Genomic DNA, 27,593 nt, shown 5'->3' on the forward strand with positions numbered 1-27,593 from the left:
TTCAATTTTCACCCAAAGAAATTACGTTCGTAGCACAATCCTGTCCGTCATGTAATTACCACACACTGGTATACTAAATTCATACTAACTCTCTGTGAAATCTTCCCAAAAAGAATAGCTGAGGGCTACTTTGATGGTTACACCACATGCTTCACGTGGTCAACTTGGTTTACACAAAGCGTATAACTCCACAATAATTTTGATAATTAAAATAAATTAGATCGAAAAGCAATTTACAAAAGAAAAACCTCGAACTGGTTACTAACGTCTTACTATTAACCTGATGGGTCAAACAGTTATATAAGCACGTTGTACTGGTCTCGAAAAGTACACCCCACGTGGGTTGAACATAAAGAAAAGTTGCTATATTGAAAAATATTGTCAAGACGAGACGTTATAATCACACAAGCATTCGCATTTAAGATTGATCTTAGTTAAAGTTACTGATCAACACGTGGTTCCACTTTACTCACAAAGTAGTGACAAAGCAACTACCGGAAAATAATCTGAACTTCACACGAGAATTACACTGCGCTGCAATTTAAGATAACATTAGATATTTTAGAGCTAAACCTAAAATAAAGGTGATTAAATTTTCAGTTAGGCTGAACTTAAGAAATCCATTGTCCTACGGACTTAGCAGACACGCGCTTAGCCGGAGATCTTACCACTTCAGACGCTCGCCACGGACAGACTGACTGGTCCCTTCCTGAGGGGTGGCTCACAAATACAAACGGAAGTGGCCAGAGGGGCAGCTTCCTATACCAACATGACAACGGACGGACAGGACCATACTAAGGATAGAAACCTCTTTGCTTTTAAAAAGCGTAGCTACCTGTTCCGACGTTGGTCCTACTGTTCTCTAGCAGACAGCCTTGTCTGCTACCCTAAAGCATGCAACTAGAAATACATTTGCTCATTCATCCTCTCACACAGAAGGGAAGGGGGATGACAGTATCTTATCATATACAGTATATAAAAGAAAGCGGATGTAGGTTCCGTATGAGACTGTGTGACATGAATTACATATAAACCGTGTTTTAAAGTGTAGTAGTGTGACAGATCGTTCTTGTTTATGTGTAAAAGTAACACGTTCCACTACTCAGTCTCCTCCCAGATAGTCAGAAACGCCACAGTAAATTTAGAAGAGGAATTTATGCCGTAAATGACAACAGATTTAAGAAATTAAACATGAAAGGAATCCAACAGAGACCTTTCACCCTTTAGATTGTTTGCAGATGACGCTGTAATTTACCGTCTCGTAAAATCATCAGACGATCAATTCCAATTACAAAATGATACAGAGAGAATTTCTGTATGGTGCGAAAAGTGGCAATTAGCACTAAACAAGGGAAAGTGCGAGGTCATCCAGCCGACCGAAGTGGCCGTGCGGTTCTAGGCGCTGCAGTCTGGAACCGCGAGACCGCTACGGTCGCAGGTTCGAATCCTGCCTCGGGCATGGATGTGTGTGATGTCCTTAGGTTTAGTTAGGTTTAACTAGTTCTAAGTTCTCGGGGACTAATAAGCTCAGAAGTTGAGTCTCATAGTGCTGAGAGCCATTTGAGGTCATCCACATGGGTACTAAAAGAAATCCGATAAATTTTGGGTATACGATAAATCGCACAAATCTAAGGGCCGTCAATTCGACTACATATCTAGGAATTACAATTACGAGCATCTTGAATTTGGAAGACCACATAGATAATATTGTGGGGAAGGCGAAACTAGGACTGCGCTTTGTTGGCAGAACATTTAGAAGATGCGACAAACCCACTAAAGAGACAGCCTACATTACACTTTTTCCGTCCTCTGCTGGAATATTTATGCACGGTATGGGATCCTTACCAGGTAGGATTGACGGAGGACAGCGAAAAAGTGCAAAGAAGGGCAGCTTGTTTCGTGTTATCGCGCAGTAGGGGTGAGAGTGTCACTGATATGATACTCGAGTTGGGGTGGCAGTCACTGAAACAAAGGCGGTTTTCTTTGCAGCAAGATCTTCTTACGAAATTTCAATCACCAACTCTCTCTTCCGAATGCGAAAATATTTTGTTGACACCCACCCACCTACGTAGGAAGAAATGATCATCATAATAAAATAAGAGAAATCAGAGCTCTAACGGAAAAATTTAACTGTTCCTTTTTCTCAGGCGCCATTCGGAAGTGGAATGGTAGAGAAGTAGTATGAAAATGGTTCGATGAACCCTCTGCCAGGCACTTAAGTGTGAATTGCAGAGTAACCATGTAGATGTGGATGTAGATGTTCTCCAGAAATAAAAGTTGACAACAGAGAATTTCTCAAAAACAGATCTTTAGACATTTAATAAGAGAATAACATTTCATCAGCAATGAAGGTCTCGAATGACGAATTAACGTAATTAAATAATTTATAGCTCAGAATAAATTTGAAGCGTTAACATAACAAGCTCACTGGAGCTTTGCAATAGTAATAACCGTAAGTCAGGATAACAAATGATGCAGAACTATAATAAAGAGAGAAACAACCTGAAAAAACTTAATCGTTAAAACACCAATTTGCACAATCAGTAAGATTTGGCAAAACAAAAAATGTGAGATGAGGCGTTGCAAAATGTCCCCCAACTAAGGTAGGTAAATTAAAAGAAACGCTGTTCTCAACAGTTAACAGCCAACACAGAGGAAGATGAACACACAAATAAAATATTTAATATGATAGTCAGAAGAGGTAAATGTACATTGTGAATTTTCTGGTGAGATCCGAAGCAAGTTTAACAAAGTTCTCAATGAATAATTATTCTTCTGTGATCCTCCTGCAGTAGCCTTAATCGGTAATGGGGCACCTGTCCCCTGTAAGAGAAATTATCAATCACCGCCTTGCACGGTACGATATTGAATATTTCAAAAAAATTGTAATATCTATTCAGTGAACGCTATAGGGAAAAATAACATGCACTTACGCGATGCTTCTTTATGCAATGTACAGAAATATCTCCACTATTCAGCAGGTTTCATTTTTAATAGGCTTCCAGCAGAACTGAAAAAAAAGAGTGATAAACCTCCAAGATGCAACTCTAGGTGAAGGGTTTCTTGTGGCACACTTATTCTGTCATGTAAGGGAGTTTCTTACTGTAGGCGATAATTTTCTGTGCAGTGTGTAACATTTATGCGTATAGTCTCTCATAATTTTGCGTGTTTAATTAATTCTTTTGTTTATAAAATTTGAAAACAGCATTCTGTAAACTATGTGCTGACTCGTCCCGTGACCAAGTAGCTTTGGTTCGCATAGGTATCACAGAACCTAAAAATAAATAAATAAGAACAGCAGTGACACAGTAAATACAAGTGCTGCTAGGTTCCATGGGCGACAATCTCTTACACGTACGAATAAGAAAAACGTAGACCATTCGTAGGACGTTTTTCTAGAACAGAACTGGGATAAAGATAAACAAACGGAAGGATCGTTGTGAAGAGTACCCACAACAGAGAGTAACAACGGGTTCAATCATCTTAACGGAATAAAAACAACGAACACCGCCAAATTAAGAAAACTAGGAGAGTACACATGAATGCAGGAGACGCAAACAAAAGCAATAAAATGGCTTAAAATCAAACAAATCCTGGATGTGGCACGTCTGGTGCCTTGTCCGTGCTGACACAATTAAAAGTAGCTCGCATCTCCTTTGAATACGAATGCAATATTTCGATTTCTGAAATAGGGTAAACGGCTACAATGCACAATTATATGCAATAATCTATTGTTAGCATTCTTCTGTCAGCTTTTCGGTTTATTTTATAAGTGAAGTTGGACGTTGCTCTTTGCGGTCTGCAAAATGACTTTCTCGATAGAAGAAAGATTTGAAATTGCGGAAGCATATGTGAAAACAGCTTCGATTAAGGAAACTCGCTAAATTTTCGGGGTCAGGTATCCAAACAAATTACTAACAGCAGAGAGAGCGATACAGGGTTTGTGTAAGAAGTGGTGCACCTATGGATGTGTGCGAAATGTAAAACGAGAAATAATTCCTTCACTTCGGACACCAAAAGTCATTCCAGATATTCGCAGAAGGATTGTTCAGAATCCAAAGAAGTCTACACGTAAACTGGACCAAAAGGCACGTGGAAGTAGGAGGAATAATTGTCAGCAGACATTGAAAAGTCTTAATCTGATGCCATATCGTGTGACTGCTGTGCGGCAATTACGGGAGGAGGACAGAAACAACAAATTAGTGCACGTGGCTGTAACATAGTTTCATCTTTCCGGTCATGTGAATTCACAGAACAGTACGTTCTGGGCAACGGAGAACCCCAGCATTGTGTGTCAGTGACAATACAATGATGAAAAAATGGGCGTTTGGTGCTGTGTAACAGGAACGCGCGTCATTGGACCGATATTTTTTGACACTACCATCGACACGGTTACACATATGGAAATTTTTGATACGTTATGTGCTCAACTCACTGAATATGAAAGACAACAGTGCCCCTTCCAGCAAGATGGGGCAACACGTCACTCGTCTAATGTATCCCTGGGACGAGTCCATAATGTCTTCACTGAGCAACGAATTGTCAGCAAACATTTATGGCCTCCATTTTCGCCAGATCTAACAATATGTGATTTTTTCGTGTGCGGGCACTTGAAGAGCAAGTTCAGTGAAACAAATCCACACCAATACAGGAACTGAAGACAACATCAGCCGTGAAGTTGCCATCATCCATATAGGAACTTTACGCCGGTGTATCTTAATGTGCTTAGACGGGCATAGCTGTGTACTGATGTTGCAGGGAGGTCGTTTTCAACACCTTCCATGAATGTATTTTTCAGCAAATTTTTTACTGTAAACAAATGGTAAGTCCATTTCAGCACATCGTTAATTTCACTGCGTTTCCTTTATACTTACACGGGCTACTTTTACACTCAAGAGCCAAAGAAACTGGTACACTTGCCTGATATCGTGTAGGGCCCCAGAGACGGCGCAGAAGTGCCGCAACACGAAGTGACACGGACTCGACTAATGTCCGAAGTAGTGCTGACCGCAAATGGTACAGTCGTGCTCAAAAGTATCCGAACGACATGAACTGCATTTCGCCTGATTCGCATGCAACCTGAATATCGCGGCTGTCTAGCAGGTCCTCTAATCGCTCCTTGGTACAGTCGTTTGACTATTGAAAATGGTTCCAACAAGTCACCACTAGAAAAAACTGCTCTGTATCGCAGTAACTCAAGATGTAAAGTAATACCACGATGCTACTAATATCAGGGAACACCTTATCACAGATAAGACTGTCCTTAAGACTTGTAAGCTCACATTTATTACAATAAATAACATACCTCAAATGTTATCACTCGCATTATTGCGTCAGATAGGTAATGCACGTCGTAAGTTCGTCGTATTCATGATTTCCTCTTCAAAGTAACATACAGTACTTATTATTTAACACAAAATGACATTAAAAATTTAAGTTATTAACGAGCAGCTAGTTGAGAGTATGTATGAACTTCAAATGACACGACGAACCTTCTCGTTCTGCATATGGATTCAAACCCAGGTCAGGCAGACTAAGCAAAGATTTCGTGACTGACGCAAACTGACAGTCATTCCTGATTAGGCATACAGAGAGTGATATACCTCGATTTTAGACAGTATCGGTTAGCAAATATCAACTTTAAATTACATAATGCAAACATTTTTAACGGACGCGAATTCCTCCCCAGCATCTCTTGTCCCTGTTAACGAACTACGAGAGATGTTAAATATTGCTTCTTCACAAGTAACTTACTTGAAATGCCGTGAGGTAAAGCTTTGTGTTGGACAGGGATTCGAACCCAGAACCTAAACGGATTGATATCGAAGCACAACCAACTGTGACATATCAGATTTCCTTGGCAGTAGCTATATGTTTTAACTGAAATGATGAGAAGAAACATTAATTTTTTCCTTCCCAGGACTCCAACCCGGCACCTATCGCTGTTATATCCTAGAGAAAACGAACGTTAAATATGGGTTTGTTGCACCAGCAGCGACATGTGAGCATGTTTGAACTAGAAATAATATGACGAAAAGTTCAGTGCTCACTGGGAATAGAGCCCCACACATATCGTTGTTGACTACACACAAAGAGACGTCAGCTACCGAATTTTTCTCCACCAGCAGCTCGGAATAGCATCTTGAACTTACAGTGATCTCGCAAATAGTTCTGTGTCCCACTGGGAGTCAAAAACGTCAGAATCGTTAGATTGTCTACGAATGAAAAAACATTAAAAATCAAAATTGTTATCCTCCAGCAGATAGGTGTTCTCATGCTAGAGCTTGGTAATACATAATGAAATCTTTAGTGCCTGGTCAGGATTCGAACCCATTCACGCGCAATATGTGGAGATGTTGAGAAATCTGCAGTTTTGAACAAACAACAAATTGTAGCCGAGCTGTATTGTCTCGAAGGGATCAAATTCCGCGCTAAGGGCGGTCTGAGCTGTATTCTCAGTTCAGAACCAATTTTATCGACATACAGAAGCTCAGATAAAAGATGGAATAAGTGTCCTGTGACTCTACATAGCGTTTGTTTCGTCACTAGAAATAAATAACTAGTATTAGAAAGGTTATTGGTGATAGAGTTTCTACATGTCGCCACTCCGGACCTTATTGTGGTTCAACCTAACGTCTACTTGGCAGAGAAGGAACATCATCTTTAATGTGAATTTCGGAGCACACTGCCATTATATCTTCTTCACTTGGTGTATTCAGAAGAGAATGGAATCTTTCTGTCCCTATCTAAAATCATTCCCAGAAGTGGGAATCGAACCCAGTACATAGGTACAAGAGCCTACCATCAGTCCAACAGACCACAAACCCTCTTTTCTCTGACTCTATTTCCTATCGTAACAGCGTTGCGCCACACTGGATGAGAATTCTGACACACAGGCTTCCTGTAGTAAATTGCAGCATGTTCAGTAAATTTATTTACTTGGTTGACCGAATCACCATGAACTAGCTGCCTCGGCTACCCAGTGCATACATTCGACTCTATTTTGTAATCACCGCAATAAAATCACGTAACTGCCACCTACACAGAACTGCCAACAGCGTAGGATGCAGAAATTTAAATAGGAAGTGTTCCTTTCCACTTGAGCTATTCTATTGCGCTATCTGTTTGTAAAAAACGTCGTGCACGGCAAAAGAAAAGCTGTAACTGTTTCTTTCAGAAGTCTAGACCCGGCCATTTGTATTATCTCGCAGCGCTGTGGTATGCAGGTGTTCTGTAGGAATTGTTGTTCACCTCTGGAAGTGTTGTAGCTATGTGTCAGCTAGTAGCGTAATGTTAAGTGTCGTGCACCATACATAAGATGTCGCAAGTTCGAGTACATTTACTGCTAAATTTTTTTAAAACGCAATTCTGCTGTCTGCTGAAGTTACCAATCTAATGGAATTTTGAACATAATTCCCTTCACTTCTCAACCCAAAATAGTCGCATGTGGATAAAGGGCTAACTTCTGTGACACTTTGTTCTTTCCAGGTTTAATAGACAGCCAGGCAGCAGATGCATCTCGAAACTTTGTATTATGTATGGGGAGAGTGCATTGTGCCCAAATACGTCAGAAAAGTATTTTCTACATTAGCTGTTGTGTGGTAGTGGCATTTTATTTTCTTCAAACATTGTTAACTCTGAACAAGTTTTTTACATGCATGTAATCAATAAACTGCATGTGCACCGTCAGACTGTTATAGATAACATCAGAGAATTCGCATATATCGTTGATGATTAATTTCGCTCTCATGTTTACTATTGTTTCAACAACACTAAAGGAAACCTTAGGAAAATTGTGCACTGTATTATAAGAAATGAAATAAAACTACCCACGATAACCTTACGACGAAAGTCTGTTTTAATAAAACTGAGTATCTGTACACAAGCATGCCTCTATCGACACGAATTAGTAAAATACTACTCACTTAGATTTTGATTGGGTCTGTGTTTAATTGGTATGCTGTGTCATACTCAAGAGGTATGCAAATGCGGCATTTCATAAATATAGTTATGTATTTCTAGAAACCCAAAATTTGCTTGTCAGCAGCGGAAAGAGGCGTTACCTGTTGTGCAGCATTGTAAATTTTTCACCATTGCACTATGAGCTGAAAGTATTTTCTTGCGATTTCCTTATTGATATTTGATCTGACTGCTTGTAGCTCTTTCACAGAAGGGATAAAAACATTGAAGTCAGTGAGACTGGGACTGCAAACCATAACAGACGCTTTTTCACAGGTCAGCACGTTACGACAGAGCTGGCGAAGAGGTATGTGGCTTAGCTTCCTCTTACGAGGCCAATAGTGGCTAGAACTCATAAACCGCTATTTAAAGGACGAGATTAGTTGCGATTTCCACCTGCAACGACTTCCCTGGGCTGAAAACCGTAAGTTTACAATCTTTTGTTACACCTGAAGCGATAATAATTGAGATTACTCAATGGAAATGACAGGTAAAATCAAGTGAACTTTGAGGCTTAATTCCGTGCACACAAGGAAGTAACTCGTCGATCACAGAGTTGCCAAACATACGTTGCCTTGTTGCCAAATCTCAGTTACAGTACCACCAGGAAGAAGACGAACCGATGTGATCCTACAGCGGGCTGGGAAGTGACTATAGCAGGTGTCTCCAAGTCACAGCTGCTACGGCCTGGAATACGTAATGCGTCTGATTCGCATTTCTGTAACTAGGTTTAGGGACTGGAGCGTAGTTACTAATCATACTCAGAATTGACTGCAAACTAAGCATCATAAATCAGTAACTCTCGTAGTTGTTTTTATATTTCTTTCGCAAGTTTACTCAAAACTAAGAAACTCATTCACAGGCGTTTTCGTGCCTCGCCGATAGTCGAGCACAACAAACAAATAAAAAAAAAAAGAATGTGTGTGTGTGTGTGTGTGTGTGTGTGTGTGTGTGTGTGCGTGTGTGTGTTTGTGCGTGTGTGTGTGTGTGTGTGTGACAGAGAGAGAGAGAGAGAGAGAGAGAGAGAGAGAGAGTGAGAGAAATAAAATTTTCGAATGTAAGTAAGTTTACTGGCGACTGTATATCTGTTTGCCATGACTTCCGCTATGTCAGTTCCCAATGTAAACCGGCTCCGCCCAGTTGGTAATGAAGGAACATGATGTTTAATGCGGATTATGGATTATAATGTCTTTCTCTTGAGGTTACCAGAGGTAAAATAAATCTGTTTCTGCCTCTTAAAAGTAAATTCCTGTACCCACGCCGTGCACCTGTGATAATTCGTTCCACCAGACTATTGTAGCCACATTTCCCAGACTCAAGAGTGTGCTGAAACGGATGATGTGCTTAGCTTACAAACTTAGTCACGGTGGAAAAAATGCGGGTCTATTAAATGGTTAAGTAGAAGCAAGCTTCTGACGTGGAGATTATGCTATTCTCATGTCAGCAGCATGTAAAGACTCTTCTAGGCATCATAGGCTCGAAGTAAAGCCATTTTGAATTTTTACAAATTGAGAAAATTTCTTAGTTCGAGAAAATCCACTGTGAAGTGTGAAGTTACTGGATAATTCAATTATTACCGTCATTATTACTATCATTTTATTCATACCGCTGCTGGAACACACGTGTTTGAAGATCATTTAATACCTTTTGGTCACTATAGAAGTAGTTTCCCAAGAACAAGTTCTTTCCCTGTCTACAGAATCCTTTTCATGTTATTATCAAACATCAAAAGTTACTCGTAGATTACATTAAAACTAAAGTAATTGATGAAGACGTTACTTTATAACAAAAACGCGCTGCCTTTCTTCTTTTACTTGCGCCTAGAAATGGCTCTCGAGTACTGCCAAACCAAAAGGCAAGAGATCTTAATGCCATCCGATATACATCGCTGTCAGTTCTTCCATATGATTTGGTCGACTTGACCTGTTTCAGGTTGTGTATGGCAGACAATGTTTTAGAAAATCAATTGCTTTCCTTTGAAATAAACAGAAATATCTTCATTCTAAGCTATCCAAGTACAAAATTTTCGCAATATTAGTTCCAATTTAATATTCGCTTCTGCAATGTGGGAAAGTATTTCACAGTTGCGAAACTCGTATCCGACTCATTGACCTTACACTTAGTTGCTGACCATAAACTCTAGCTCAGAGTGACACCAGTTTAGGTTTTCAACCAATGATTCCCACAGCTACAGGAACACTACTTGTGATACCTCTTAGACAAAATGCTTACGCAGTGTTATCAGACGTAAAATCAACCTGACAAAATCTGTGGGAAGTTTGTTTTAAAACCTTCGTACCTGGATGATGAGCTTTTTCCTATTTGAGATATCTGTGAACGTTGCTGCTTAAGACGATTTAAGAAGAAACTAAATTCCTTCAGCTACGACAATGTTTGGAGAAATCGTCTTAACGGCACTAAATCGGGGTTTGTGAATCGTTTACCGGCCGTACTCTGCCGCATTTCGCTGGTTGGAAGGCAAAAAGCTTTCTGATAAATTTCACAGAAGGAAAAGGGGGACGAAATGTCTCCCTGTGGAAGGTCATGTTGTTTTATTTAAATGATTACAAAATCAGGTAAAACAAACAGTCAGGTTGTAAGTATAAGCACATTACTGTTGTCAGTATGATGTTGCACTGCCCAGCGCCTGTAATGATAAAGGGCCCGTTTAGGTCAGGCATATTGTACACAGAAGTGGAAGAGGGAGCACCACTGAATTCTACAATCCGTATGTTACAGTGTACTTATGGAGCCAAATCAGTTAATTGCGTGTTTTCGGGTGAGAAAAAGCACTGGCAAAAACCCTTCGCTACATTAGGTTACTTAAACTGGTGTCACACTGAGCGAGAACTTATGGTCAGCAACAAAGTGTAAGATCAATGAGTCGGATGCGAGTTTTGCAACTGTGAAATACTTTCCTACATTATCGAAGCGAATATTAAATTTGAACTAATACTGCGAAAATTTTGTACTTGGATAGCTTAGAATGAAAATATTTCTGTTTATTTCAAAGGAAAACAATTGATTTTCTACAACATTGTCTGTCATACACAACTTGAAACAGGTCATGTCGACCAAATCATATGGAAGAACTGACAGCGAAGTATATCGGAAGGCACTAAGATCTCTTGTCTTTTGGTTTGACAGTACTCGACAGCCATTTCTAGGCGCAAGTAAATGAAGAAAGGCAGCGCGTTTTTGTTATCAAGTAACATCTTCATCAATTACTTTAGTTTTAATGTAATCTACGAGCAACTGCTGATGTTTGATATTAACATGAAAAGGATTCCGTAGACAGGGAAAGAACTTGTTCTTGGGAAACTACTACTATAGTGACCAAAAGGCATTAAATGATCTTCAAGCACATGTGTTCTAGCAGCGGTATGAATAAAATGATAGTAATAATGACGGTAATAATCGAATTATCCGGTAACTTCACACTTCACAGTGGATTTTCTCGAACTAAGAAATTTGCTCAATTTGTGAAATATCAAAATGGCTTTACTTCGAGCCTATGATGCCTAGAAGAGTCTTTACATCCTGCTGACATGAGAATAGCATAATCTCCACGTCAGGAGCTTGCTTCTACTTAACTATTTAATAGAACTGCATTTTTTCCACCTTGACTAAGTTTGTAAGCTAAACACATCATCCGTTTCAGCACACTCTTGAGTCAGGGAAATGTGGCCATAATGGTCTGGTGGAACGAATTATCACAGGTGCACTGCGTGGGTTCAGGAATTTACTTTTAAGAGGCAGAAACAGATTTATTTTACCTATGGCAACCTCAAGAGATTGACATTATAATCCATAATCCGCATTAAACATCACGTTCCTTCATTACGAACTGGGCGGAGCCGGTTTACGTTGGGAAATGACATAGCGGAAGTCATGGCAAACAGAAATACAGTCGCCAGTAAACTTACTTACATTAGAAAATTTTATTTTATTTGATGAACCGTTAGCCATTTAAAGGAACATGTCACTTATTTCACTTGTACTTGATTGAACTAGAGACGTTGAAAAATTTGGTGCTGGACTGTGATTCGAATTCGTATCTCCTCTTTCGAGGATCTGAATCTCTCAGAACAGTGTAGTTCAATCATTTCGTTCCTTTTCCCAAGACTGCACTCTTCTCTAGGTCTCCTCTAAAGGATCCAGTACAAAAATATTCATAATTTCATTTCAAGCCCTATCAAGTGCACACTCACTTGCTAGTGAAAATTAACGTGCATTTTTAATGTCTGTTCATGTGTTGCCAACAATCGCAATAGGTGTCGTTATTTCTGGTCAGACACGCACACATCTTACTGTAGGTGAGTAAGCAACTGATATTTAAGCTATATTCGTGGATGCACGGTAGGTGTGCAGTTCGATTGTCGCTTAGTCACAAAAGTTTGTATCCTTATTTTAGATTCAAACACCTAGCAGCTCGTAAGAAAAGCCGATACGTAACATTCGATTTTTCTTAGTTAACATTCGATTACGTGTTGGGTTCGTTTCTCTGTCACAGAACTTCACATCATGCACTTCATCTTTACATGCATGCACACTGTGTTACTTCAGAATGAAGGTATATCAGACATCTTTCGTGGTTAGCTAACAGGGACGAAAGGGTCTTGTTAGGAGTCCCGGTTTATTACAAAAATTGTCGTCTTTTATTTTCAAGTTTAGGTTTGATTACTGGTATTGGCAAAAATTCTGGTAATTCATGACTCTTCATGGCTAGTCATCAATATGATGTGATTAAATTAGATTAGACTAGATTAATTCTTGTTCCATAGATCATGAAAACGACATTTCGTAATGATGTGGAACGTGTCATTTTAAATGAAAAATTTCTTTACATATCATGATTCAATTTCTTTGCAACAATTGTTTACACACACTCTCTCTCTCATTTCTTTTTTATTTCTATCTCTCTCTCCCTTTCTCTCTTCCTCTCTCTCACTCTCTCTCTCTCTGTCACACACACACATTCATTTTTTATTTTTATTTGTTTGTTGTGCTCGACTATCGGCGAGGCAAGAAAACGCCTTTGTTTCTGAGTTTTGAGTACTCTTGCGAAAGAAATATAAAAACAACTATGAGAGTTACTGATTTATGATGCTTAGTTTGCAGTCAATTCTGAGTATGATTAGTAACTACGCTCCAGTCCCTAAACCTAGTTACAGAAATGCGAATCAGACGCATTACGTATTCCAAGCCGTAGCAGCTGTGACTTGGAGACACCAGTTATGGTCACTTCCCAGCCCGCTGCAGGATCACATCGGTTCGTCTTCTTCCTGGTGGTACTGTAACTGAGATTTGGCAACAAGGCAACGTATGTTTGGCAACTCTGTGATCGACGAGTTACTTCCTTGTGCGCACGGAATTAAGCCTCAAAGTTCACTTGATTTTACCTGTCATTTCCATTGAATAATCTCAGTTATTATCGCTTCAGGTGTAACAGAAGATTGTAAACTTACGGTTTTCAGCCCAGGAAAGTAGTTGCAGGTGGAAATCGCAACTAATCTCGTCCTTTAAATAGCGGTTTATGAGTTCTAGTCACTATTGGCCTCGTAAGAGGAAGCTAAGCCACATACCTCTTCGCCAGCTCTGTCGTAATGTGCTGACCTGTGAAAAAGCGTCTGTTATGGTTTGCAGTTCCAGTCTCACTGACTTCAATGTTTTTACCCCTTCTGTGAAAGAGCTACAAGCAGTCAGATCAAACATCAATAAGGAAATCGCAAGAAAATACTTTCAGCTCATAGTGCAATGGTGAAAAATTTACAATGCTGCACAACAGGTAACGCCTCTTTCCGCTGCTGACAAGCAAATTTTGGGTTTCTAGAAATACATAACTATATTTATGAAATGCCGCATTTGCATACCTCTTGAGTATGACACAGCATACCAATTAAACACAGACCCAATCAAAATCTAAGTGAGTAGTATTTTACTAATTCGTGTCGATAGAGGCATGCTTGTGTACAGATACTCAGTTTTATTAAACAGACTTTCGACGTAAGGTTATCGTGGGTAGTTTTATTTCATTTCTTATAATACAGTGCACAATTTTCCTAAGGTTTCCTTTAGTGTTGTTGACACAATAGTAAACATGAGAGCGAAATTAATCATCAACGATATATGCGAATTCTCTGATGTTATCTATAACAGTCTGACGGTGCACATGCAGTTTATTGATTACATGCATGTAAAAAACTTGTTCAGAGTTAAAGCTGTCAAACAATGTTTGAAGAAAATAAAATGCCACTACCACACAACAGCTAATGTAGAAAATACTTTTCTGACGTATTTGGGCACAATGCACTCTCCCCATACATAATACAAAGTTTCGAGATGCATCTGCTGCCTGGCTGTCTATTAAACCTGGAAAGAACAAAGTGTCACAGAAGTTAGCCCTTTATCCACATGCGACTATTTTGGGTTGAGAAGTGAAGGGAATTATGTTCAAAGTTCCATTAGATTGGTAACTTCAGCAGACAGCAGAATTGCGTTTTAAAAAAATTTAGCAGTAAATGTACTCGAACTCGCGACATCTTATCTATGGTGCACGACACTTAACATTACGCTACTAGCTGACACATAGCTACAACACTTCCAGAGGTGAACAACAATTCCTACAGAACACCTGCATACCACAGCGCTGCGAGATAATGCAAATGGCCGGGTCTAGACTTCTGAAAGAAACAGTTACAGCTTTTCTTTTGCCGTGCACGACGTTTTTTACAAACAGATAGCGCAATAGAATAGTTCAAGTGGAAAGGAACACTTCCTATTTAAATTTCTGCATCCTACGCTGTTGGCAGTTCTGTGTAGGTGGCAGTTACGTGATTTTATTGCGGTGATTACAAAATAGAGTCGAATGTATGCACTGGGTAGCCGAGGCAGCTAGTTCATGGTGATTCGGTCAACCAAGTAAATAAATTTACTGAACATGCTGCAATTTACTACAGGAAGCCTGTGTGTCAGAATTCTCATCCAGTGTGGCGCAACGCTGTTACGATAGGAAATAGAGTCAGAGAAAAGAGGGTTTGTGGTCTGTTGGACTGATGGTTACATTTTCAACTATCCCCATTGACATATATCAACACCCGTATGGAGCTAAGGGTATTCATTTCAGTGTAATTTCATTCGAACAGGCTGCATGGTCACCGATGGTATCTGTTCTTTCGGACATCTTCATATATTTAAAGTCTTGGTCTCCCTTTATAATGTCTCGCCGTCTCTTTCCCTCAAAACCAAATTAACTATTCCTTGATGCACAAGGATGTGTCTTGTCAAGCCAGCCCTACGTTTAGTCACATTGTGCCATTATTTTCTTCCTCATTTGGTTCAGTATTTCTCCGTTAGTTATCCGATCCACCCAGCTAATCTTCAGGGCCACAAATATAATGGAAATAGTTCATCAGTCATTTTTGCAATGGGCCAGTGTTTGCGATACTCACCATAACCTTCATTTTGAACAATAATTTGTAACACGCCAGTATAGCGTAAGTTCTTCTGCTTCTGTTACATTCTGTTTGCACGCTTCTACTATTACATTCGTTGGGCTTAACTGAGACAAAGCTTAAATTCGTTACGTTGTTTGTACACTGATTCCTTACACCAGCACTTTTCAGCTAACACAAATAAAAAAGTGATACCTAAATTTAAACTGATAAATACATTTTCTCCTTAATTTAATTTTTTCCATCCCAACTAATCGCCATGCATAGTGCCAGCTGAGAAAAAGAGAACGAGAGAGAAATGCGTTGATGCTCTCTTTACACGAATTCATTCTCGGAGACCGATGCCTTTCCTTGCTTGTAGAATTGCGGCATATGCTACTTGATGATGCACAAGTGACGTCATGCCACGCTTTCCTTCTAGCTTTTGCAGGCGCGCTTAAACACACTATACTCCCTCGCAATTTTTATTAAATTCAGCGTTCTCACTTCTTGACCTAAGTACATGGGAAAAATTGTATTCGTAATTCAATATTCAACATTACGCACTATATAAATTTCTTGTTTGTAACTCACTCCGCATAAGTCATCTGCTATAGGAATGAAAACACCAGAAAACAGGAAATACTGATTAAAATACTATACAAATCAAGCTAGGCATACTATGAACTTACTGATAACATTTCCGTCAATGACTTGTCATACGTATAACCAAATGACAGATATAACGTGTCATATATGGTACACATGTCAGACCCCGTAAACACGTGTGTCACTTAATGGAGCTGAACGCAGAGAGAAATGTTCCTCATTCCAGAAGTGTACTGGTTTATCGTTAATCGAAGAATGTTATACTAAATAATATCGATCGAATTCTGGAAGAGAAGGTTCCCTACGTATGTAATGAAACGACTAAAAAAAAAAAAAAAAAAAGATGGGTTCGATTCCCACTTCTGGGAAAGATTTTAGATAGGGATAGGGAGAGAAAGATTCCATTCTCTTCTTACTACACCAAGTGAAGAAGATATAATGGCAGTGTGCTCCGAAATTCACATTAAAGATGATGTTCCTTCTCTGCCAAGTAGACGTTAGGTTGAACCACAATAAGGTCCGGAGTGGCGACATGTAGAAACTCTATCACCAATAACCTTTCTAATACTAGTTATTTATTTCTAGTGACGAAACAAACGCTATGTAGAGTCACAGGACACTTATTCCATCTTTTATCTGAGCTTCTGTATGTCGATAAAATCGGTTCTGAACTGAGAATACAGCTCAGACCGCCCTTAACGCGGAATTTGATCCCTTCGAGACAATACAGCTCGGCTACAATTTGTTGTTTGTTCAAAACTGCAGATTTCTCAACATCTCCACATATTGCGCGTGAATGGGTTCGAATCCTGACCCGGCACTAAAGATTTCATTATGTATTATCAAGCTCTAGCATGAGAACACCTATCTGCTGGAGGATAACAATTTTGATTTTTAATGTTTTTTCATTCGTAGACAATCTAACGATTCTGACGTTTTTGACTCCCAGTGGGACACAGAACTATTTGCGAGATCACTGTAAGTTCAAGATGCTATTCCGAGCTGCTGGTGGAGAAAAATTCGGTAGCTGACGTCTCTTTGTGTGTAGTCAACAACGATATGTGTGGGGCTCTATTCCCAGTGAGCACTGAACTTTTCGTCATATTATTTCTAGTTCAAACATGCTCACATGTCGCTGCTGGTGCAACAAACCCATATTTAACGTTCGTTTTCTCTAGGATATAACAGCGATAGGTGCCGGGTTGGAGTCCTGGGAAGGAAAAAATTAATGTTTCTTCTCGTCATTTCAGTTAAAACATCTAGCTACTGCCAAGGAAATCTGATATGTCACAGTTGGTTGTGCTTCGATATCAATCCGTTTAGGTTCTGGGTTCGAATCCCTGTCCAACACAAAGCTTTACCTCACGGCATTTCAAGTAAGTTACTTGTGAAGAAGCAATATTTAACATCTCTCGTAGTTCGTTAACAGGGACAAGAGATGCTGGGGAGGAATTCGCGTCCGTTAAAAATGTTTGCGTTATGTAATTTAAAGTTGATATTTGCTAACCGATACTGTCTAAAATCGAGGTATATCACTCTCTGTATGACTAATCAGGAATGACTGTCAGTTTGCGTCAGTCACGAAATCTTTGCTTAGTCTGCCTGACCTGGGTTTGAATCCATATGCAGAACGAGAAGGTTCGTCGTGTCATTTGAAGTTCATACATGTTCTCAACTAGCTGCTCGTTAATAACTTAAATTTTTAATGTCATTTTGTGTTAAATAATAAGTACTGTATGTTACTTTGAAGAGGAAATCATGAATACGACGAACTTACAACGTGCATTACCTATCTGGCGCAATAATGAGAGTGGTATCATTTCAGGTATGTTATTTATTGTAATAAATGTGAGCTTACAAGTCTTAAGGACAGTCTTATCTGTGATAAGGTGTTCCCTGATATTAGTAGCATCGTGGTATTACTTTACATCTTGAGTTACTGCGATACAGAGCAGTTTTTTCTAGTGGTGACTTGTTGGAACCATTTTCAATAGTCAAACGACTGTACCAAGGAGCGATTAGAGGACCTGCTAGACAGCTGCGGTAGGCCGGTTGCATGCGAATCAGGCGAAATGCAATTTAGGTCGTTCGGATACTTTTGAGTATGAATGTACATCTACATCTACATTTATACTCCGCAAGCCACCCAACGGTGTGTGGCGGACGGCACTTTACGTGCCACTGTCATTACCTCCCTTTCCTGTTCCATTCGCGTATGGATCGCGGTTAGAACGATTGCCGGAAAGCCTCCGTGCTCGCTCGAATCTCTCTAATTTTACATTCGTGATCTCCTCGGGAGGTATAAGTAGGGGGAAGCAATATATTCGATACCTCATCCAGAAACGTACCCTCTCGAAACCTGGACAGCAAGCTACACCGCGATGCAGAGCGCCTCTCTTGCAGTGTCTGCCACTTGAGTTTGCTAAACATCTCCGTAACGCTATCACGGTTACCAAATAACCCGGTGACGAAACTCGCCGCTCTTCTTTGGATCTTCTCTATCTCCTCTGTCAACCCGACCTGGTACGAATCCCACACTGATGAGCAATAGTCAAGTATAGGTCGAACGAGTGTTTTGTAAGCCACCTCCTTTGTTGATAGACTACATTTTCTAAAGACTCTCCCAATGAATCTCAACCTGGCACCCGCCCTACCAACAATTAATTTTATATGATCATTCCACTTCAAATCGTTACGTACGTATACTCCCAGATATTTTACAGAAGTAACTGCTACTAGTGTTTGTTCCGCTATCATATAATCATACAATAAAGGATCCTTCTTTCTATGTATTCGCAATACATTACATTTGTCTATGTTAAGGGTCAGTTGCCACTCCCTTCACCAAGTGCCTATCCGCTGCAGATCTTCTGCATTTCGCTGCAATTTTCTAATGCTGCAACTTCTCTGTATACTACAGCATCATCCGCGAAAAGCCGCATGGAACTTCCGACACTATCTACTAGGTAATTTATATATATTGTGAAAAGCAATGGTCCCATAACACTCCCCTGTGGCACGCCAGAGGTTACTTTAACGTCTGTAGACGTCTCTCCATTGAGAACAACATGCTTGTTCTGTTTGCTAAAAATTCTTCAATTCAGCCACACAGCTGCTCTGATATTCAGTAGGCTCTTACTTAATTTTTTCAGGTGACAGTGCCGTACTGTATCGAACGCCTTCCGGAAGTCAAGAAAAATAGCATCTATCTGGGAGCCTGTATCTAATATTTTCTGGGTCTCATGAACAAATAAAGCGAGTTGGGTCTCACACGGTCGCTGTTTCCGGAATCCATGTTGATTCCTACAGAGCAGATTCTGGGTTTCCAGAAATGACATAATACGCTAGCAAAAACCATGTTCTAAAATTCTACAACAGATCGATGTCAGAGATATAGGCCTATAGTTTTGCGCATCTGCTCGACGACCCTTCTTGAAAACTGGGACTACCTGTTCTCTTTTCCAGTCACTTGGAACCTTCCATTCCTCTAGAGATTTGCGGTACACGGCTGTTAGAAGGGGGGCAAGTTCTTTTGCGTACTCTGTGTAGAATCGAATTGGTATCCCGTCACGTTCAGTGGACTTTCCTCTGTTGAGTGATTTCAGTTGCTTTTCTATTCCTTGGACACTTATTTCGATGTCAGCCATATTTTCGTTCGTGCGAGGATTTAGAGAAGGAATTGCAGTGCGGTCTTCCTCTGTGAAACAGCTTTGGAAAAAGGTGTTTAGTATTTCAGCTTTACGCGTGTCATCCTCTGTTTCATTGCCATTATCATCCCAGAGTGTCTGGATATGCTGTTTCGATCCACTTACTGATTTAACGTAAGACCAGAACTTCCTAGGATTTTCTGTCAAGTCGGTACACAGAATTTTACTATCGAATTCACTGAACTCTTCAAGCATAGCCCTCCTTACGATAACTTTGACATCGTTTAGCTTCTCTTTGTCTGAAAGGTTTTGGCTGCGTTTAAACTTGCAGTGAAGCTCTCTTTGCTTTCGCAGGAGTTTCCTAACTTTTTTGCTGAACCACGGTGGGTTTCTCCCGTCCCTCACAGTTTTACTCGCCACGTACCTGTCTAAAACGCATTTTACGACTGCCTCGAACTTTTTCCATAAACACTCAACATTGTCAGTGTCGGAACAGAAATTTTCGTTTTGATCTGTTAGGTAGTCTGAAATCTGCCTCCTATTACTCTTGCTAAACAGATAAACCTTCCTCCTTTTTTTTATATTCCTATTGGCTTCCATATTCAGGGATGCTGCAACGGCCTTATGATCACTGATTCCCTGTTCTGCGCTTACAGAGTCGAAAAGTTCGGGTCTGTTTGTTATTAGTAGGTCTAAGATGTTATCTCCACGAGACGGTTCTCTGTGTAATTGCTCGAGGTAATTTTCGGATAGTGCACTCAGTATAATGTCACTCGATGCTCTGCCCCTATCACCCGTCCTAAACATCTGAGTGTCCCACTCTATATCTGGTAAATTTAAATCTCCATCTAAGACTATAACATGCTGAGGAAATTTATGTGAAATGTATTCCAGATTTTCTCTCAGTTGTTCTGCCACTAACGCTACTGAGTCGGGAGGTTGGTAAAAGGAGCCAATTATTAACCTAGCTCGGATGTTGAGTATAACCTCCACCCATAATAAGTCCATGAATCCTGCAAGACTGTCAATAAATTCTTAAGAATTCGAGGGGGTGGAGATCTCTTCTGAACAGCACGTTGCAAGGCATCTCAGATTTGCTCAATAATGTTCATGTCTAGGGAGTCTGGTGGCCAGTGGAAGAATTTAAACTTAGAAGAGTGTTCCTGGAGCCACTCTGTAGCAATTCTGGACGTGTGGGGTGTCGCATTGTCCTGCTGGAATTGTCCAAGTCCGTCGGAATGCACAATGGACGTAATGGATGCAGATGATCATAAAGGATGCTTATGTACGTGTCACCTGTCAGAGTCGTTATCTATACGTATCAGGGGTCCCATATCACTCCAACTGCACACGCCCCACACCATTACACCAGCTTGAAGAGTCCCACGCTAACATGCAGGGTCCATGGGTTCATGGGGTTGTCTCCACACCCGTACACGTCCATCCTTTCGATACATTAAGATGAGACTCACCCGACCAGGCAATATGTTTTCACTCATCAACGACCCAACATCGGTAATGACGGGCCCAGGTAAGACGCGAAACTTTGTGTCGTGCAGTCATCAAGAGTATACGAGTGGCCTTCGGCTCCGAAAGCCCATATCGATGATGTTTCGTTGAATGGTTCGCACGCTGACACTTGTTGACGGCCCAGCACTGAAATTTGCAGTAATCCGTGGAAGTGCTGCACTTCAGTCTCGTTGAACGATCCTCTTCAGTCGTCGTTGGTCCCGTTCTTGCAGGGCAGCGATGGCAGAGATTTGATTTTTTACCGGGTTCCTGATATTAACGATACGCTTATGAAATGGTCGTCCGGAAAATCCCCACCCCATCGCTACCTCGAAGACGCTGGGTCCCATCGCTCGTGCGCCAGCTATAACACCACGTTCAAAATCACTTAAAATCTTGATAAGCTGCCGTTGTAGCAGCACTAACCGATCTAACAACAGTGCCAGACACTTGTTGTCTTATATAGGCGTTGCCGACCTCAGCGCCTTATTCTGCCTGTTAACGTATCTCTGTATTTGAATACGCATGCCTCTACCAGTTTCTTTGGCGCTTCAGTGGATTTGCGCCAAGCTGTACAAGGTAGAGGACATTTACAATCATTGAAAACGTCTAGAAGAAAAATGTGGAGGTGCTCTGCTGCCGGAAGGATTTTAAAGGTACGGACAGTAAAAACAGAAAGCTAGTGTTGCGGGAGTCCACCTCCATAGCTCAGTGGTCAGCGTGCCTGGCTGCTGTGTGGAGCACCTGAGTTCGATTCACTGTACTGCCACGTATTTTTCCTCGGTGGGAGGACTGGTACGGGATGCACTTAGCAAACTGAGGAGCTACTTGAGTAATAAGTAGCGTTTCCAAGGTCAAGAAAGTCAAGAGCGGCCGGGACAGCAGTGTGCTGACCCCACGTCCCTCCATACTGCACCCAATGATGCCGCTGGGAGAGGTTGACACGGTGATCGGTCGCTTCCAATTGGCCCATCGAGCCAGAACGCCTAGCTTTGCTTGCTTTGGTACTATGCTTTGTCCAAACTGGAACCTTCCAGCTCTTAAATACGTACAAAGAACTAAAAGGAACAAAGGCTCGTAGAAGAAGTGGACAGCTAGTGGCATTCACAGTCAAGCAGTTAACAAAGGTGATTCATTTTGAACATATAACGGCTAAATCGAAAGTAACTGTTTGAATACAGCACAATGCTAAATGCACAAGAGAATATTTCAGTAGTTCTATTGCACTTACATTTACACACGGGGAACCAGTGGCGGATCATTCCAAATTCTGCAGAAGGCCACGAAATATATTGGGAAATCTTCTTTCCTTTCCTTTCAATGTAAACGTACCTAACGTTCCTAATTACCACTACTCTGCTACCACTATTACTACTTCTAAGATGACGACTATCACTACTACTACTGATACTACTACTACTACTACTACTACTAATAATAATAATAATAATAATAATAATGACAGTCGCTTTTATTTACGAACGAATTGGTAGTATGGGCCTTTGAGCATTGTTACCTGTAAAACAAAAAAAGCTCTTCTTCTTCCCGAATCTTTCGACGATATCATCGTATCATGTGTCTCGGCTTTCGAGTATACACAGTACTGGTTTTTCAGTTGATGTACAAGCAAGAGCTGGTAAGCGATCCTGGGCCATACTGTTCCTCAAATACGTTTTTGCGCGTTGACTTTAAACTGGAGCATTTGTTTCAGGAATGGTAGCCGTTAAGCCAAATAGTTTGAAATCTTCTGGAAGAATTTCGTCCGTTTCATTCTCAGTCATTCTTTTGACAATGTCTCCCAAACTGAGAGTGTGGAAAGTTTCTTTAAGCTGGAAGGAAACAGTCTCCCGTTTTACAGCCAAGTGTGAATGATTGAAGGACCCACAGTGCATTTGTAATAATGAATCCACACCGTCTACGGGGAAATGATGTAACCATATACTGGCAAACTGAGTAGTATCGCGTAGTTTATGAAAGAGCAATTTACCACAATGTGAAAATCTTGTTTCGAGTTGTGTTACAATATTATTTAGCATGAGGCGTAGCGCTTCATATCGCGCCTATGTTAAGAATGAGACGGTAGCGGGCAGACAGCTTCAGATAATGAGTCATGGTTATCGCATGAGAGCTGCGATCTGAGTCAGTAGCTAGCTGCGAGTAGTTACGACTACGACCGAAAGGCGTCAGCTTCTTACGGACTATGAAATTATCAAGTAGTTAAAATATATTTGAAAACAAAACTGTAATTACTGTGATTATAACGACTGTCATTAATTATTGCTAATTTCATTAGTAATATGAATGAAGGTTTGAATGGAAAGTAAGATATTAAGTGTATATTGTTATATCTATTAACTGAGTACACATTAGCGTGAGAATTGTGATTCTACAGAGGAAGTGAATTATATTCTCAGAGGAATTTTGTCATGCTCAGCCAGCCAGTTTATGGTACTGAAAAAGCAATAAATATTTTATGATAATACTATTTTTAAAAAGGTAGTTGTTTTGGTATTTATTCCTTTTGTGAACTGTCACTATTAAATAGTGATTGGTCAAACATAAAAGACAACGGATTGTCCAATTTAATACTAACAACACCACATTTAAAATCACAAGCCGTGTCCTTTAAAGATAGACTTAGACGTCCTCGGACGTTTTCTAGTTGCTTATTAATCGGTGACAGCCCAATGAAACCAAACGTCTACGCAGCCGGCAAGGTTGTTACATGCTGCAAACTTCTGCCAGGCATGGACACGTAAAATATTAACAAATGGTTGGAAGAAGAGACTACAATATACTAATGTTCTTTACTGGTGCGAAGCTTATCGGACAGTGTCATGACCTTCAGCTCTGAGAATATATTGATTGATTAAGACATACGACCTTTCATAGATAAGATTAGGCATGTTTTCATAAATTTTGGAGAGGCGGTAGCGATTAACAAGATTCACGATAAGCACGGCCTGCAGCAGAGGTTTACAGAAATTTATCTCACAATGACCTCTTCTCGTGTAAGTGCTGTAGAAGAGAATAGACGCAATCAAAGTTGCTGTATTCTGAAACGAAAAAGCCTGAAGAGCATTGCAGAGCATTACATTTAGCATGCTACTTGGTCTGACACTGACATAATTCAAGCTTTCAACAGTTCTTGAGCCGCTGGTCAGACGTAGAGTGTCATACTTCGGTTGGTGAAGCTGTTACTGATCATTGGGATGTTTACTACCTTTCAATTTATCTGGGATTCGCTTCCGCCCCCCACAGTTGCTTAAATTTCACCAGGGTCTACAAAAATACCATGCTACACGTTTTACATCGATTTTCTGGCGTCTTATATCTTCTTATACAGTGAACATGGGCTGCGACCACAGTAGGGCTTTAATAGGACACTCTTTCCCCAGCCACGCACAACGTCCGGTGTTCAAATATCGGCTCTCACTAAAAGGACTCATATTGGGTCAATGCAGAAGACTACCCGTAGCCCGTGGTCTAATGGCTACTGTGGATGCCACTAGATCGCGGGCACACAGGTTCGATTCCAGGCCGAGTCGGAGATTTTCTTCGCTCTGGGACTGGGCGTTTGTGTTGTCCTAATAATTTCGTATTATCTTCGTCACAAAGACACACACTTCGCTCAAGCGCCATTAATAAAAAGAGTTACTCCAGGTTCCCAAACGGGGTATTCCGGCCAATAATTCCATTCGATATTTTCATACGGAAATGTGTCCGTATCTTCAGAAAGTGACGGGAAAGGCACATGTAGAGGAAGGATTCTATGACTGCCTTGTCATAGGCAGCTTTTATATATACTCACATTAAAAGCAGTTGTAAGAGCATGACGAATGTAGCAAGTATTTGCGATTGCCTTTGAGTGCAGATAAATTTGGCACTTGTCCCATAGGAGGGCGATGGTTTTATGGCTGACCTCTTGAAACATTTACGAGGAAGCGTTTCTGACTGACTTGCTAAAAGCAGGCATCGTGCAACAAGCTAGCCATCACAATGCATATGTTTTTATCCTGTTAACTGAGCGTTCCCGCATTCCTACGGCCCTGAGTCTCTGTAGTGCATGGTGTTGCTTGTGGCTCAGCGCAGCCTTTTTGTGTCATGTAGACCGCACCTGACGCAGAACGGACTCTGTCTACATGAGAAATTCCTTCGTGCATCTTGCTTACAGAAATGGGTAGTGCCAATTAGAGTCAGTAGCTCCATACTAAAAATTTATGGCCATAACAGAAAAATAAACAATTCCGTGGCAAGACCTATCACAGATGGTGACACTTGCTGCTTAGCTCACGTCTTATAACTCGCTGTTGCGGGTTGTAATGGCGTGCAGATTCCTTGATGTAGCGTTTCTACAGAGAGATTTCACAACCGCATCATTCTGGCAGAATGAGAATGCTACACAGCAAGGTTACTTCCGTTCGTGAGGACTGTGAGATAACATTCTTTTCATATAGGAGACCCCATAAATCGCGGTCATGGTTATACAGGTGAATTTCACCAATATGGATTCCCGGAGGTGTTCGACACCATATTACATTTTCAGCTGTCACAAAGGATGTGGCGATACGGCGTTTCTTCCTGAAACGCAACCAGATTCCACTCCAGGACCAAAAATGAGAGTTGTCTGACTGAGCTTCTGGCTATGCTGTTACGTACAAAGAACACAGCAAAGTATAAGTGTTGAATAACTGAAAAAAAAGAGACGATGAAGTGAAGTGGCGAACGGCCAAGACGAACTATTGCTGCAAACAGACTCGAATATTTCTTTAAAAATGGATAGACACTAGATTATGCAGGCGAAAAGAAGTGAAAGTAATATTCAGCATGTTGCTGTACTGAACCGGATCGACTAAGTAGTTGTAATCCTACGAAGTAATGCAATGTGCAGTGGATACTTGGGAAAATGAACTGATAACAAGTCTTCAACGTGATAGATGATTTTGCCATTGTCAGTAAAATACTTGCTGGATACAGCTACGTGGAAGAAATACAACGAGTAATTTTATATTTAGGGGACGATCAGCTTGCTTCATTAGTTATTGGGTTCTTTCTTTACACTTCCATTCGTTGTCTATTTACTATTGTGATTCATGAACGATAACATTTATATCACCCTCGGACCTCTTCCGTATTTATCGCAATTACACTGAGATGTGTAGGGTAAAAAGTTGGTCTACTTCACAACTTCCTTAAATGTAATTTTGTTGTTGTCCGTGTTCCAGAAGGCAGAGTCTACTTATTCAAGAGTATTCAGTAGCTCAATAAATATGTCTTTATTTCGAATATTTTAGTTAGACATGCTTTGTCCAAGATACGTAAGAGGCAAGCGGTTTTTTAACCTGAGCCGTAGGATCATCATGAATAAGACCGCTGTAGCTGCGTGATAAATCTTTATTTCTGATCCCACGTTTCGCGGCACATCTTCATGGATGCAGATTTGTAATTTATTCCAAACGATAAGTTGTAAATGATCCAACATTCCGCGTCTGGTTGTGATAAAACTGTTTAACCGTCAAGAGGTCGGTAGTTCCAGTTAGAACAGACCAGAATGTAGGGAACATCATCCCGACACAGATAAACTAAGGATTAAAATCATCGTGACAACGTGATGTAAGCAGTGACGGCCTAGCCGAAGAGTTCGTCCAGGGAGGCGCTAGATGCGTACGTCATGTTGTCACGGCGATGTTAAGCCTTAGTTTTTTTGCAGCGGGATGATGTTCCCTACATTCTGGTGCTTTTTTTACTACCCACCTCTTGACGGTTAAACAGTTTTATCACAACTGGAAAAAGAATGCTGGGACATCTATTGTTTATCGTTTGAAATAAATCATAAATAACAGCTTGGATCAGAAATAAAGATTTTTTATATAGCTGCTTCTTATTCATCCTAGTTCAGTTCTAAGCTGCAGATGCCCACAATTCAAAATTTACTAAACTGTAAGGTTAATAAAAGTGAGAGACTGATAAATTCCTTCTGTTTTGGTGGTAGCAGATGGAAAAAGATCTTGGGATAACCGAGAAGACCAGTCTAGGAAACCGAAATATTTCGTAGTTAAAGTGCTGCGATCAGCATAAGTTTGTAGGCGCTCATACACTTCCTATGTACACTTTCCTTCTAAGCTTGAAGTACATCACAGCAGCTGGATTTCCTGTCTGATTCTTCGAAGATAAAGCAAAATATATAGCTGGAGGCGCCGGGTATCGATCCCGGTACCTCTCACATGCTAAGCGAGCGCTCTACCATCTGAGCTACGCCCCCAGACAACTGCAGTGTTCTGGCAAATGGCACATACAGGAGTGCCTCAGCCCAGTCGTAACTTTCACCGCTTCAGTTTGTACGCGGTCGAGTCCGACTTAGGGCACTCCGCGGCCGGCTGCTGTTGTTCAGCTACCAGAGTGGGGACGCGTCGACAAATGAGCGAGTGGTACACGC

The 27,593-nt window shown here is 40.7% G+C and overlaps 1 protein-coding gene and 1 non-coding gene across 2 annotated transcripts in view; one reads left to right on the forward strand and one right to left on the reverse strand.

Annotated features, from left to right (window-relative positions):
- The window catches only part of LOC126484892 (tubulin polyglutamylase complex subunit 2), a 157,284-nt gene that overhangs the window by 59,239 nt on the left and 70,452 nt on the right, over nt 1–27,593 (forward strand). The gene's annotated exons all lie outside the window — the stretch shown is intronic.
- Nucleotides 27,347–27,419, reverse strand: Trnaa-agc (transfer RNA alanine (anticodon AGC)). Its single transcript has one exon. It is a non-coding gene; the product is annotated as a tRNA-Ala (tRNA).

This window comes from Schistocerca serialis, chromosome 6 (assembly GCF_023864345.2).
Source record: "Schistocerca serialis cubense isolate TAMUIC-IGC-003099 chromosome 6, iqSchSeri2.2, whole genome shotgun sequence".
NCBI classification, from domain to species: domain Eukaryota; kingdom Metazoa; phylum Arthropoda; class Insecta; order Orthoptera; family Acrididae; genus Schistocerca; species Schistocerca serialis.